This window comes from Colletes latitarsis, chromosome 9 (genome assembly GCF_051014445.1).
Source record: "Colletes latitarsis isolate SP2378_abdomen chromosome 9, iyColLati1, whole genome shotgun sequence".
NCBI lineage: Eukaryota > Metazoa > Arthropoda > Insecta > Hymenoptera > Colletidae > Colletes > Colletes latitarsis.
The window spans coordinates 16,164,584-16,179,537 of record NC_135142.1 but is presented as its reverse complement, the minus strand read 5'-3'; positions in this window follow the sequence as shown (position 1 = coordinate 16,179,537).

Genomic DNA, 14,954 nt, shown 5'->3' with positions numbered 1-14,954 from the left:
GCATCGATTACATTTAAATATCGATTAGAGCCAACATAACTTTATTTACACAACGTGAAGTAACATTCAATTTAAGAACAAAACCTTTTTAATGGATTCCAACATATTTTTTATTTTGCATATTTTGCATATGGCACATGTTTTGCATATTTTGTATAAAAACATATGTTGAAACATACTGCCTATGTCATATATGTTTATTGCATTTATTTTCGTAAAATTAATGCTTATATGGGCTTCCGAACATCTATTTCAGTCTATTAATTCAACGTTTGTGTACGATAGTCATGGCAGACATGACAACATTTATACATCTCGTGAATCATTAATGGTAACAGTTCATAGATGCTACGAATATTATTAATCAGTAATTCTGAAGTATTCTTGGCAGGTGGGTTCTACGGAAACAAATTTTATGAGGCCAGGTTGTTAAGGAACCTAAAACAATTAAAGCATGCTATTTTAGGAAATTCAAATATACTACAATCACATCTCGTAATGTTGAGCGTTCGTTCTCAGCTAATAAATTGATTTTAACTCTGAAGTGGATTCTCAACCTCAACTGTATTATTTTACTTAATGTTGATTTTTATCAAAATGGCAAATAGAAATCAACTTTCCTTTGAAGCATTTAAAACATAATGAACTATAGAAAATTACATAAATTTTCAAATAATTGACATATACATATTAAATAATTATTAGTTTAAACTTGAGGAGGGCTGCAGAGACCCTAACTAAGGGTTAAACGATAAACGTCATCAACTAACTCTTGACAATATTGAAAAAATATTCGTAACATATTGTAATTTAAATTATAATTGATTATTATTATGTTTAAGTAATAAAATTATTTGAACATGTTTTGAATATATTTTGCATATTCCTGTATATTTTAGCATATTATTCATATACAACATCCGCAGTCTAGTGATTAGCAACTCTTTTCCTCAGATTTATTCGTCAACTGGAAAGAGACAAAGAAGAACATGCACCACTACAGTGTGTTTACAAATCTATGTGCCGCAAAGGAACTCACGATATCGAATGCTCGTAAACATAAAAGTAGATTTTACATCACAATTAATTTTACAATTTACGTTGTCCAAGACTCTATTGTTAAATCTTGTGTAATTGAGCAACACTCGATCCTTTAAAACGTAATCATGCACCTGAGACATCGCGATTTAAAATTATTAATAATAAAATTCATAACTTAAAACGGAACATACCAGTCAATCGCTAAATTCGATAAAATTTGACACACTAGCAAAGCGACCACAAATATTTGATCTTTATTTGTTTCTATTATCCACGTTCAAGGGGTGAAATTCTCCCTCAATGTAGGGACAGTAAAATGTATTTTCTTCAACATGTCGCAAACTATTAAAAATATCGGAAAAGTGTAAACGAATGAATTTTATATTTTCTATGGCGAATTTCGCTATACAGACGAATTAATAAAAAATGCATTTGTTTAAATTATATATCGAAATGTGAGCTTAAGAAGATAATTCTTATGAGAACTTATGAGACGACCTAATATAAAATGTTAATTTTGTGTCTAAACTTACAAGTAAAAGAATATAATTGTTTCTTTACATTTCAGTATACAAAACAATAAACGAAAATTTTTGATTGCTTTTCCAAAGCATCAGCAGAATGATAAAAATTTGTCACACACGGTGTAAGTAAATAATATCAACGAAATTCGGTATCATTGAAATATGAAATATGGATGAATAGAATGCCGAGGAAACGTTTATCGATGATTTGAATGTGTCAATAAATATTGTCCGCGAAAGTCGGTGTCAATGAAAGAAGGCCGACAAAAATATTATCGGTGATTCTAAAGTAACCCATATAAAGTACCACCTGTAATCTGATGAAACCGGGTAGAAAAGAAGAATATGTTTCTGAAAGAAACATCTCCAGTTATTCTGAAATATTTGCTTTGAAAGCAGCCTTAGATTGCATGAAACGCGGTAAGAAACTCCACTAAAATGTCACGAAAAATATACGAACAGTACAGAAGGTCTGGGAAAAACATTTTCTTTTCCTTTACCTAAAATTGCTTCGAGTTAAACTAAACATTCCATTGTTAAGGCTCTTGTGTAAGGATAATAATATTTTATGCGTACAATTTGAAAAACTAGCTTTGTCAGAATCAGTTTTTCTTAATATCACGACTATTTCAAATATTCTTACTAGAGGACAAAGTAGAATAAAATTAGTAAAATAAATAAAAAATTGTTTTCCTAATTTACCCCAATAAACATTTTTTCCTCGTCCATCTTTTAACCGATTATCCAGTTAATGAACGTTTCAATAGAAATATTTTAGATTTTTTTACCAGACAGACATAAAACCATATATCTAAATTCCTAACTTTTACTTTCTCCTTCTATACAGGGTGTTCGGCCACTTCTAGGAAAAATTTTAATGGGAGATTCTAGAGTAATAAGACGAAAATCAAGAATACCAATTTGTTGATTGAGGCTTCGTTAAAAAGTTATTAATAAAATTATTGTCAAAAATTATTAATAAAATTTGTCAACCTACACGAATTTTTTTCTGAAAAGTGCGTAGAATTTTGGGGGTATGTTTTATTTACCAAAAATGATTGTAATTGACCCCCGCAACCGAAAATATTTTTTCCAGAACGATTTGAAATCTTTTTTTTTCGCCGAAAAATTTCAACACCTACCCCCTTGCGATTTTTCTTAAAAATTCGTTTTTCATTTTTAATATATTTATTTGACGTCCTACGGAAAAATTGTCCAATACTTTCTTGTAGGTATCCATGAGCTCTACTTTCATACTAAATTTCATTGAGTTACGTTCACTATTGTAGAAGTTATGGACGTTTTAAGATTAGGCCATTTTTATGAGATTTTTCTCACTTCGCTTCGAATATTCTTGGAATTTCTACATATTCTTCACTAAAATACGCGTTGTTTGCCTTTTGAAACATTAAAATCCTCCAATCCGTTCAGAAGTTATGGTGTTTTAAAGATTCGCATGAAAATTCGAGTAGACATTTTTGGCCTGAAATTATATTTTCGGTAAGGAATTTTTTTCTCGAAAATGGTTAGGATTTCGAGGATATGTCTATTCACCAAAAATGATTACAATTGACCCCTGCAACTGAAAATAATTTTTTTAGAACGATTTGAAACACATGAAATTTCCGGGGAATCATTCATTCATGATCAGACATTATATTTTCGGTAACGTATTTTTTTCTCGAAAGTGGGTTGAATTTCGGGGGTATGTCTGTTCACCAAAAACGATTGTAATAGACCCCTGTAACCAAAAATAATTTTTTTAGAACGATTTGAAGCTTTTTAATTTAATTTTTTAACAACATTTTAATGAAATCTCAATCGACAAATTGCTATTCTTGATTTTTATTTTATTTTAGCGTATAGAATCTCCCATTAAAATTTTTCCCAGGAATGGCTGAACACCCTGTATATTCCGATTAGCCTGCCACCGGTGTATTAACGATAAAAATAGTTTCGTAAAGATAAGTGTCAAGAATAACCGAAACCCGAACAAAGCTTATGTTCTTTTCCCAGTTAATGATCCCCTGCATTGTTTACGAAAAATTAGACCAATGAATGGAATTCATTATTGTAATTTCCTTAAGTAATGTTTCGCGGGAAGTCAGATCTCATTAAACTCGCTTCTATTGTTCTCTGGCCTCCGTGCAATCATTTAGAGTACCATTGTGCTCAGTGATTCAAGTAGTTGATACAAATCAGAATCAACTGTTGCATTTTATCATTGAAATAACAAAAACCGGACGCGTTAAGAATAAATAAGTTTATGTTCAAAGTTCGTCCGTACGAAGTTATGGTAGAATCTTCGTTCTCTCCACATATAAAGAAGCACAAGATTCGAATAAGTGGACACTTAGAAAATGGAACGCTAAATTTTCACACTCTGTTGCCCCTCTTTGCTGGTAGGATTAGAGTTAATGATTTTCCTGATTGTTAATGATATGAAGAACTGAGACACGATACGCAAAGAATAATTAAACCGAGGTACTTAATTTCAAAGCACTTACGTACGTGTTCTTAAAAAGGGAAATATACATGGACAATTTTCAGAAAATTACACGAAATCCCTATGTAGGTCACGCGCGGGAGCGTAAATGTCCTATCTACTTTAAATTCCCTAATAAGGGATCGAAATACAGCTACTCGCAATATGGTGCCTTGAATGCTGCGCAAATACAACGGCGACAGTGAACTTGATCTAATCTCATATTATCGAGTATCACGAGTCCGTGCTTATCTGTCACGCCAGTAACCTACAACTTTCGGGATAAGAGCATTCGTGGATAAAAATCGATAATCGTCGTCGTCTGGAGGGAAACTTCGACGTTGTGCACGGAGAGCTTCGAAAATCACTCGACTCGAACATCGACAGATTAGCAATTAGACGGAAATGAAATTTCGATCCTATTATTGGTTGAGTTACTGTAACTCGGTTTGAACTTCCTATTCCGTCCCATCAATCGATTCACGACTTACAAGTGTCGTCGTTCGCGTCTTGTACCCGTACGATTCATCGGTTTTCATCCTTTCACTATTTTTATGAATTTTATGTCGACAGGAATATTATATATTTGTGGCGAACAGTCGAGAAACGATGAAAGATACGTGGATTTTTCTGGAATGGACAACCTAAACGCAACCTAAGAGTGCTAGAAGTACACAACCTTTGATATTGTCAGACAATAAACACAGTGGTCCCCACCGTTCACCTCCACAATTTGATCTAACAAAATATGCATATTTTACAGTTTGTAGAAAATGTCAACAATGTTCCATTCGACTTAGAGCTTCTCTTTCTTCTTTTTCTTGCACTAAAAGAAAATCGTTCTCTTTTTCTTTTTCCTTTTCGTGCACTATGTACTACGTATTACGAACATTCTATTTTTTTTATCAAGCTAAAGATGACTCGAATAAGAATCGAAATTTATCTTTTAAATTACATTTGGTATTAAATTTAATTTCATAAACACTGGATTTCTTTACTACTATAAAATCTATATAGAAAAAAAAACAAACAAATAGATTCTTATTCTGCATAGTTATGGTTATTCTCTGTGCTAAAATTAAACAAAGTTTTATCGAAAGTCTTATCGATAGAATTTATACTTTCGCTATTGCTTAGTGCATTGTTACCTAAGTATTGTTAAATTACGCTTTTTGAAATCAAATTTTCATAAAAAGGTTTATCTTTTGTTAAATTTTCAGATCAAAAAGTGATGAATGAATAATATTGATGGAGATATTTGCACCAGTTGATATTGAACAGAACGTATGTTATGACCTTTTACTTGTAAAAGATTTCTAATAGCAAGTTTCAATATGTAGTTTCTCGTTTCTGCAACGGAATCAGAATTCGACGTTACGATCACATTTATAACTGTGAATTTAAATTACTGTTCGAAATTGAGTTATATTTCCGGACTGTATTGGCCGCAGAATGATATACGGTTTTTTCTAAATTTGAAATAACTGGGCCGCAATACAGTGCCCAGTATTTTCTACGCGAAATCGGAAAGAAACGAAATAAAATGCACCTGTGTATTTAGTAAAAGGAAAACCAACCTAATTTCTTACGAAAAGCTTTCTGTACAAACTTTTATAACTTTGCCAATATTTCGAACGTTAACAGTTAATACATTTTCTCCATACATAAGACTTTTAGAAAATGTAAAGAAAACTTCTCTTAAAACTACTCCCTTAAAACAAAAAGTCTTGGAAAACTCATTATTAAAATGTGAAAAACGTAAAACCTTTACTAGTTTTGAACAAAACATTTTTTTTGTAATTGACGATCGTTATCGATTTACAATAGCCACCTACAGGCATACGTACAAATTCAATAAATGAGTACAATTATACTTGTTATATTTTTTTGGATTTATTATAACACGAATTACATTTTTGTCATTTCATCTTTTGTTCGTTCTATACTATGTTTTTTTTATTTTATTATACTCTTCTATTTGCATGTATGTTTAAAGAGTAACATTGTAGATCGAATACGTTCGCCAATTTCTGGATAATAAAAGAGAGTTTGTTCAGACCATACAGAGGTTTTATATTTTACACATTTCCAAATTAAGATTTTCTATTTGTCAAACGTGAAAGATATCAAATCAAAATGCATGGAGTCTAACAATTATAACTTAAAATTAAATCTGTTTTTAAACGTTCTTGTTCAAGTGTTATACATCGATTTTAGAATTTGTCAATTATTTTAGAGATACAAACTTGGAGTCTGTTATTAATTAATATCAAACATAAAAAGAAGAGACGATAACGAGAAGAAAACATCGTGCAAACATTTCTCAATTAAATATTTAGAGCTAAAGGAACTGGGTCGCAGAATAATGATAACAGATGCATCTATAATATTTAACACTTTATGGTTGATCAACAGCATTGAGCCGTCACGCTATGTTTTGCTTGCTTTATCTTATAATGCATCATCTTATCATCTGAAAAACAAAGAAGAAAATCCATTTCAAAAGTAAGCTGATCATTATTGTTTCGTATTGCCTCGCGTAAAAGAAAAATATATTTAATTTTACATAATATTTAAAAAATGTAACATATTGAAAAGCAAAATAATGAGAAACTGCTTCATAACTTTTGCACTTCTACATAGTTTTTCTCTTTACGTTGAAAATATTCTTTTCGAAAAACGTAAATGTCCCTAGCACTTTTTTTATCTGTAGATGAACGTATAAATTTTGCGATAGAGAAACTTGGAGTATTCTGACCTTAATACTAGTCTCCAAATAAAATATCAGATTGGTAAGAGAAACCGTCGTCAAGTAAAAAGTCTCGATTAGATTTGCGTCGGTCGCAAAGTATTAGAACAACGCTAGCCAACCCGTGACCCTCGGTTAATGTTCTACGAAACTCGAGAAAAATAAATTGAACTAAAGCCGTATGTTTAAAACATAAAAGTTATTTTTTACTTTACTATCTGCAGAAAAATCGTGGCGTTCGTTAATTTGGCGATCGAATTCTAGTGAAATAAAAATAGTTACTGATGCATGAAAATAAAATGAGACACAAAAACGTATTTAAAATATCTTTTACTTTATCCATGTCTTTGTTGAGTTCGCCTTTACTACCCTCGACGCCTCATATTATTTTCTGTTGTTGCTTCCCTTAATTTAGGACACGTCAGAAATTAAATATCTACTCTCAATGCTGTGCATGATTTCAGATAAACGAATTTTGTAGAACGAACTAATGAGGTTACTTACTCGAAGGGCAACGCCGGTAATAGTTACAAAGCAACGTTGCTTTTTCGAGGGAAACGGAACCGGTGCAATTTAAATTCGCACGCGTTACGAACGCATTGGCAAGCAGAAAATACTACCGAGACAAAGGGGCTCGAATGTACTCCGAGAGGAGGGATTCGAGTTGCTCTCTAATGGATTGAATTCTCGCTGTAATTAAACAATCGTCGCACGAGAAAAAAAGAAAAACTTTCGAAAGAGAATCGAGAACGCAGCGGGAGAAAAGAACATTCGAGCCGACTTTATAATCGCGCTGCAATTACCGTCGGATCGCGGGATAAGAAGCTTTCAGTAAATAGAGACTCGTGAAAAAGCAACGCGCTTCCATTTGGTAAATTGCACGGACCGGAGAAGGAACTCGATGCTTTAAATGCTGGCGAAAAATTAAGCCATGTTTGGGAGAAACTGTTGCAAGAAAAAGAAAAACAGTAGTGGACGTTGAGAACGATACGTGTCGACTTTTGTACACGTCGCTCGCAAGCTTTCTACTCAAATTCGTTGCGGACAGGAAATACAGAAAGAAACTCGAAATTTTCGTGACGAAATATAAAGTTTTTCTAACAATAAAACCTCTAAAAAATGCACTCTCCGTGTTTCTAAATGTCATTTATATTTTGTTAGTCTCTACTTCTCTTTTGAAAGAATTACTAAACAGCTTAATTTAAAACGTACTGTCTGTCATTACATACTGGGAAAAATTTTAATGGGAGATTGTAGAGGCCGAAATAAGACGAAAATCAAGAATATCAATTTCTTGACTGAAGCTTCTTTAAAAAATTATTAACAATTAAATTAAAAAATTTCAAATCGTTCTGGAAAAATTATTTTCGGTTGCGGGGGTCAATTACAATCATTTTTGGTGAATACACATACCTCCGAAATCCTACCCACTTTTTAGAAAAAAATTCGTTACCGAAAATATAATGACTGATCATGAATGAATGATTCCCCTGAAATTTCCTGTGTTTCAAATCGTTCTGGAAAAATTATTTTCGGTTGCAGGGGTTAATTACAATCATTTTTGGTGAATAGACATACCCCCGAAATCCTGCGCATTTTCGAGAAAAAAATTCAGTACGGGTGGAACTTTACACGTTAATAACTTTTTAACGAAACCTCAATCAACAAATTGGTATTCTTGATTTTCGTCTTATTTTGGCCTCTAAAATCCCCCATTAAAATTTTTCTCAGGAGTAGCCGAACACCCTGTATAATCTTTCTCCATTTATTTGATAACTTGTCAATTCTAAATGCAAAAGAATGAACTTCTTTTAATGAAAGCTACATTTCATTGAACATCTGTACCATAAAAAATATAGAATATTTTACAGAATTTAAAGATTTATTTTATAAACTTACTTATTAGACTTAAATTAAGAATAAAATATTAATGAAACAATCAAAAGGTACAGTTTGAGGTGTTTATTTTTTAAAACTTACTTGTTCTATTAATAATGCTGGTAACAGTCAAATAAATGACTGTTTCGTGAAAAATAAGGAAAAACTTAATTATTTCAATAGAATAAACCAAATGAAGATATAGTTAATTTTGTCTATCTCCTTTACACAACTTCCTATCATAAATAATTTAAGTTTGAGAAACATGCTAAATTGATAAATAAGATTCAAAGTGATACGAATAACCAAATTTACAATTATTCTATACCCACGTTAAAGAAATGAAGAATTTACGAATATTTTGAACAAATATTCGCAAGCTAGTTATGGTTCCTTCCCTTACTTTTCTGTTCTGCTCAAGCGTAGACTCCCTAGTCACCTACTATTGAGGGACGAGATGACGATACACTATTTATAAACTAAACAACGTTAAAGACAAGGGAAATTGTCCACACGATCCACCTAATCTCCTCCACTTCTTGGGTTCTTGGTTATTATTGGGTAAGACGATTACGAACCAAGCCTCTAAACAAGCCAAGAACCAGAGTCAAGCCCAGAATCTAAACAGTAGAGGAGATTAGGTAGAGCATATGCATTCCCTTTACTCATTGCATCGCTTAGCTTATGGGTAGTGTACTAACATCTTGTCTCTCAAAAGTAACTAGCGTTTGCAATAGAACAATAGGAACACTGGTTCTCCCACTCCTAAAAAATGAGGTTCAGCTTATTGTTGCGGCTACGCTTCTAGTGGGGTTCTTGTAGATGTCGACGGTGAAATTCGCTATCCCTATTATGTGGCGCGAGGAAAATGATGTCGATATCTAAACTTATGAAATATCGTTTATCAATACAAGGAACACAGCATGTAATGAAAAGTTCGATTGAAGTTGCCCCGACAGACTATAAATATCACGATTGTATTACGAACGCAACTAATAAAACGTATTTTCACAATGCAATAACCGTAAATAAAATTATTCTGCGAAATTAAGTGGAACTACAGAAAGTTCGAAAACTTGTACGGCTAACACGCAACACTATATATTATACCGTTTGAAAGAAAGTAAATTGAAAGTAAACTGAAATCTCGGTACCAAAGAAAATGATTATTAAATTAATTGTAATTAAAATTGCATTTACGAAATCTAATTTTCTTTTATTTTGTACATTATATTCTCAAAGAGAATTTTAATAACATTTTCACGGTTGAGTTTCTTTGATATACATTTTAATTAAAGAAACTTGTTTGCTCATTCTGTGATTAAGACTGAATAGAATTTGAAAAACGTTGGTTTGAAGAGACATATAAGGGACGAAAATTGAAAAATTTTGCTCCACTCTTCAATTCCCATCGCTCATAAAAACAGCTGTCAAAGCGATGATAGATCTTCAGGTACAGCGATTCATTTTTCATCCAAGTTTACTCGAATCATTGCCCTCGGAAAATTAATCTTCGATTTCGCGAAGTCTTACAAAAACCTCATACATTAGCACTTTTAACGTTTGACAGTGATATTGGCCCTTTGCGGACAGACATTTTGGAATACAAACGTTATGGAAATACAGGAAAACAACGTATACCTGAAAGTTAGTTTGCCGAATTTATAGATTTTATTTTATTTTATTGAATTGTTATACAAATCGTATACAAAGACTAGGTTAAGGAAACGTAATTGAAGCTACAAAAAGAATGTTGTATACCGTCTTGAGAAACAAGGTAGATGACTTTAAAAATAATACTAATCGACAAATTTTAAATTATATCGAATATTAAATATTAAATTGTATTTTTTATGATTATGCTTCTTTTTTTATGTGTACTGATAAGGATATAACAAAAAAAAACATTATTTTGATCTAGTTCCTAAAATATAAGGCATGATTATTTAATTCAATTACAGTAGATTCAAGAATGTGCATGTTAAAATAAAACATATTTTTTTTTTTAATTTTTTACATGCAATTTTCAAGCATTTTGATATTAACCAGTTACAAATTATAAAATTTTAAATTTACTAAGGTATTGAAGCTAAAAATACTACATCTACATAGGTTTAAGTTTGCTTAATGTAATTTACATTAGCTTGTCATGTTTAGTGAACTCTTGGTCCACTTCTTGTAATGTATTAGACAAAAAATTATTTGAAATAAATGCCCTTTTTTCGTTATTACAGAATTTTCTTTCTTAGTCCCTGTATCAGAAAAATTAGAGCCAATACGTTAATTTAACTTTCATTTTCATAATTAGGATCGAAGTAGAAACTAGAATTCACTTGGTTGAAGAATACGTATTACCTGTTGACCACTGTAATTCTACAAGTTACAAAAAACTATTTTACATTGTAATGTTTTAAATACATTATAATTACATACTTTGGAAAAGTGAGACATAAACGTGGATGCAATGAAAACGGCAGTTTGCACAGTTAATGAGTTTCCAAAACTAATATTTTTCCAAACCAAAATCTCGCTTAAGAATATTTTATACTACATTTTCGTACCACGAACGACATAACACGTATTTATGTGAGAAAGATAATGTTAATAAATAACCAAGTTTGGGAGTTGTAGTCTCGCGAATGGTATTTTCTTCGTGCTTGGCTTGAATATATTCCAAGCAATCCTTTTTCCCCCGGTAGAAAGGATTCGAAAATGATGCTGGAAACCAGCGAAACTTATCCACCTGTGAAGGCAACCTATTTTACGCTCCACGAATGAGGTTAAAGAGAAACCAACCAAATAAGCGAATCCACCATGCTCTATTGTCTACAAAAGAATAGATCATGATTCACGCAGTAATAAATTCCAAATGAATTTCAAAACTAACGCCGAGTTGTAAAGAAGTCTCAGAAAATTTTGTTCGACGATAAGACGGCGTTAATATCCGATCTCTATTTGTTACGAATAGTTTGCTTGAAAAAAAAAATGTGTTAATCGAAGGAAGTTTTCGGACAGCTGAACTGATCATATTTCGGGCAGGGGAGGAAGAGGTAAAGATTGCATCGAGCTAACGTAATCCGCCATTGAGGTGAACAGTCCTGACAAGATGGATTTCAAAAGCACACAGACCCGGGAAACTTCATCTCGTTATAACTTGTATCGGTAAAAAGGATAGAATACTTTCTGTATGAAACTTCCCGTAGAGCAGGTAGTAAAACTGATTTTATCCTGGAAAGATCGCTGTCAAATGGTCAACAAAACTTCTAAGACGAACAAATTCATTAAGTTCAGCGTTAACGACATTGTTATAGTGGTTCTCGTTGCCGTAGTTTGCAGTTTCTTATATTTACTGCAATGTTATTTGTTTTTATGTAAATACAATAAAACAACCTCGATTTAAGGGGATATTCTAATCTAGAAGATTGAAAAAAATCGATTTTTTTTCTTCATTTGCTTAAAATACATGTTCTTTGTATTATTTTTAAATTAATACTTAATTTCTTGAAGTTTATCTCACCTCGATTTATACTGAAGATTTGAATTTCTATCTAGGACCATCTAGAACCCAATGATTGGAATTTAGATTTAGTGATCACAATTTTTGGAAAAGGTTATTTCACTGTTGATCAGAATTTCGTAATACATAAACTAATGTCTAATAGCATTACTTTCATGAAAATGCAAGTTTATGGAGGAACAAACAAATTTTCCTCTCATCCTGAACATCATTCTGAAGCACATATTTTTTGCAATGACTTACACAATGATTAACACAAAGATGAAAGATGACGAACTAAATGAAGCGCCTCCTAAATCAAATAAAAATTTTTATTGTTATTATCACGTTGGCTGCCATGGTGGTTACTAGTGACTGGCACTTCAAGCTTACAACGTTTCTGTAAAACACACTGAATGAATCCTAATACTTGGGTACAGAGTTAGTACTCCGACTAATATCCTCCTTGCGGAATCCAAGTTATGGTTCCTTCAGGATAGGGTGGCGTTCCTGTGTAATAAATTCCTCGCCACCAAGTTATCTTACAGAGAAGGCGAGTTATATAAAGGAATTGGAGGAACAAAGGAACACATTGGAATAACATACTTCAAAAATCCCTTTCGATGATTCCATCTCAAATTAATTCGTTCCTTCCCCTTAAAGACTTCCTCAGACTCGAAACTAAATTTCTTTCCTATACCATGAGTTATAATGTTTTATGCTCAGGAGCTAAGCTGGACATCGAGTTGGAGCCCTAATTAAAAACTCTCCTAAGCCCAATATCATCTTCATGGACCACTGGAACTCTAAACCACTCGACTCCATTTCTTTCTTTACTGATGGGAGTCGGGATCATGATCAGGAACGTGTCGGTGCTGCGTTCCTTTCTCCCGAACTGAACGCTTCATCTCGTTTAGGTTTAAATAAATTTATTTCATCTTCTACTGCAAAGAGCATAGCAATTAAAAACTCCCTGGAGCATGCTTCTATGCACTCATATAATAATATCTTTATCTATTCAGATTGTCTTAGTGCGCTGCTCTCAATCTCCAACCCTTACTTTGGCGTTAAAATAAATCCCATTCTTAGTGATATCAAAGTAATTCTTCATAATCTTTTCCTTCGTGGCAAAAAAGTTTTCTTTTATTGGATTCCGGCTCACTCTGGTATTTGTTTTAATGAGGAAGTAGATAAACTGGCAAAGGAGGCTTCTAGTCTTCCCGCTCGGCGTGACATTTTAGTCCCACACTCAGACTTCTCTCAGAACTTTAGAAGGTCGGCTAAGTCCAAAACTGAAAGTTTATTACTTGTACAGACCACTTACAAAGGCTCACAATATTTTGAAAGGTATTATAATTCTCTGTCTGTCCCATGGTTCCCACACAAATCTCTTCCCAGAAAATTTATTACCTTTGTTAACAGATTGCATGCTAACCATATCCAACTGGCCTCCTCTCTTTATAAAATCAACCTTGCCTCTGATCCCAAATGTGATTGCGGCTATACTGAACAAGAGCCTAATCATATTATCTGGCAATGCCCACAGTTTGATGTTGGCAGAAGCGAAATGATTGCTAAACTATGTTCATTAAATTTTTTCCCCCATTACACGGTTAACACTTTTCTTTTTCGACCAAGTATCTCTTCGCTAATGGTTATCTTCAAATTCCTAGAGAAGCATTGTATATACAGGGTGTTCGGCCACCCCTGGGAAAAATTTTAATAGGGGATACTAGAGGCCAAAATAAGACGAAAATCAAGAATACCAATTTGTTGATAGAGGCTTCGTTAAAAAGTTATTAACATCTAAAGTTCCACCCGTACTGAATTTTTTTCTCGAAAATACGGAGGATTTCGGGGATATGCCTATTCACCAAAAATGATTATAATTGACCCCCACAACCGAAAATAATTTTTCCAGAACGATTTGAAATATTTTTTTTTCGCCGAAAAATTTAGGCACCTACCCCCCGTTGATTTTTCTTAAAAATTCGTTTTACATTTTTGATAATTTTATTTGACGCCCTACAGAAAAGTTGTCTAATACTTTTCTGTAGGTACCCATGAGCTCTACTTCAGAAAAAAGTTTCATTGAAATATATTCACTATCGTAGGAGTTATGGTTGTTTAAAATTGGACCATTTGTATAGGGTTTTTCTCATTTTAGGGGGTCAAGGAACAACTTTTCGAATATTTTTGGAATTTCTACATATCCTACACTAAAATACGCGTCGTTTGCTTTTTTAAACATTAAAATCGTCCAATCCGTTCAGAAGTTATGACATTTTAAAGATTCGAATGAAATTTCCGGGATACATTTCTGGCCTGGAATTATATTTTCATTTAGGAATTTTTTTCTCGAAAGTGCGTAGGAATTCAAGGGTATGTCTATTCACCAAAAATGATTGTAATTAACCCCTGCAACAGAAAATAATTTTTCCAGAACGATTTGAAACACAGGAAATTTCAGGGGAATCATTCATTCATGATCAGACATTATATTTTCGGTAACAAATTTTTTTCTCGAAATTGAGTAGGAATTCGGGGATATGTGTAATGACCAAAAATGCTTGTAATTGACCCCTGCAATTGAAAATAATTTTTTCAGAGCGATTTGAAATTTTTTAATTTAATTGTTAATAACTTTTTAACGAAGCCTCAGTCACGAAATTGATATTCTTGATTTTCGTCTTATTTTGGCCTCTAGAATCTCCCATTAAATATTTCCCAGGGATGGCCGAACACCCTGTATATTTAATCTAAATCAGCTGCTGATTTTCT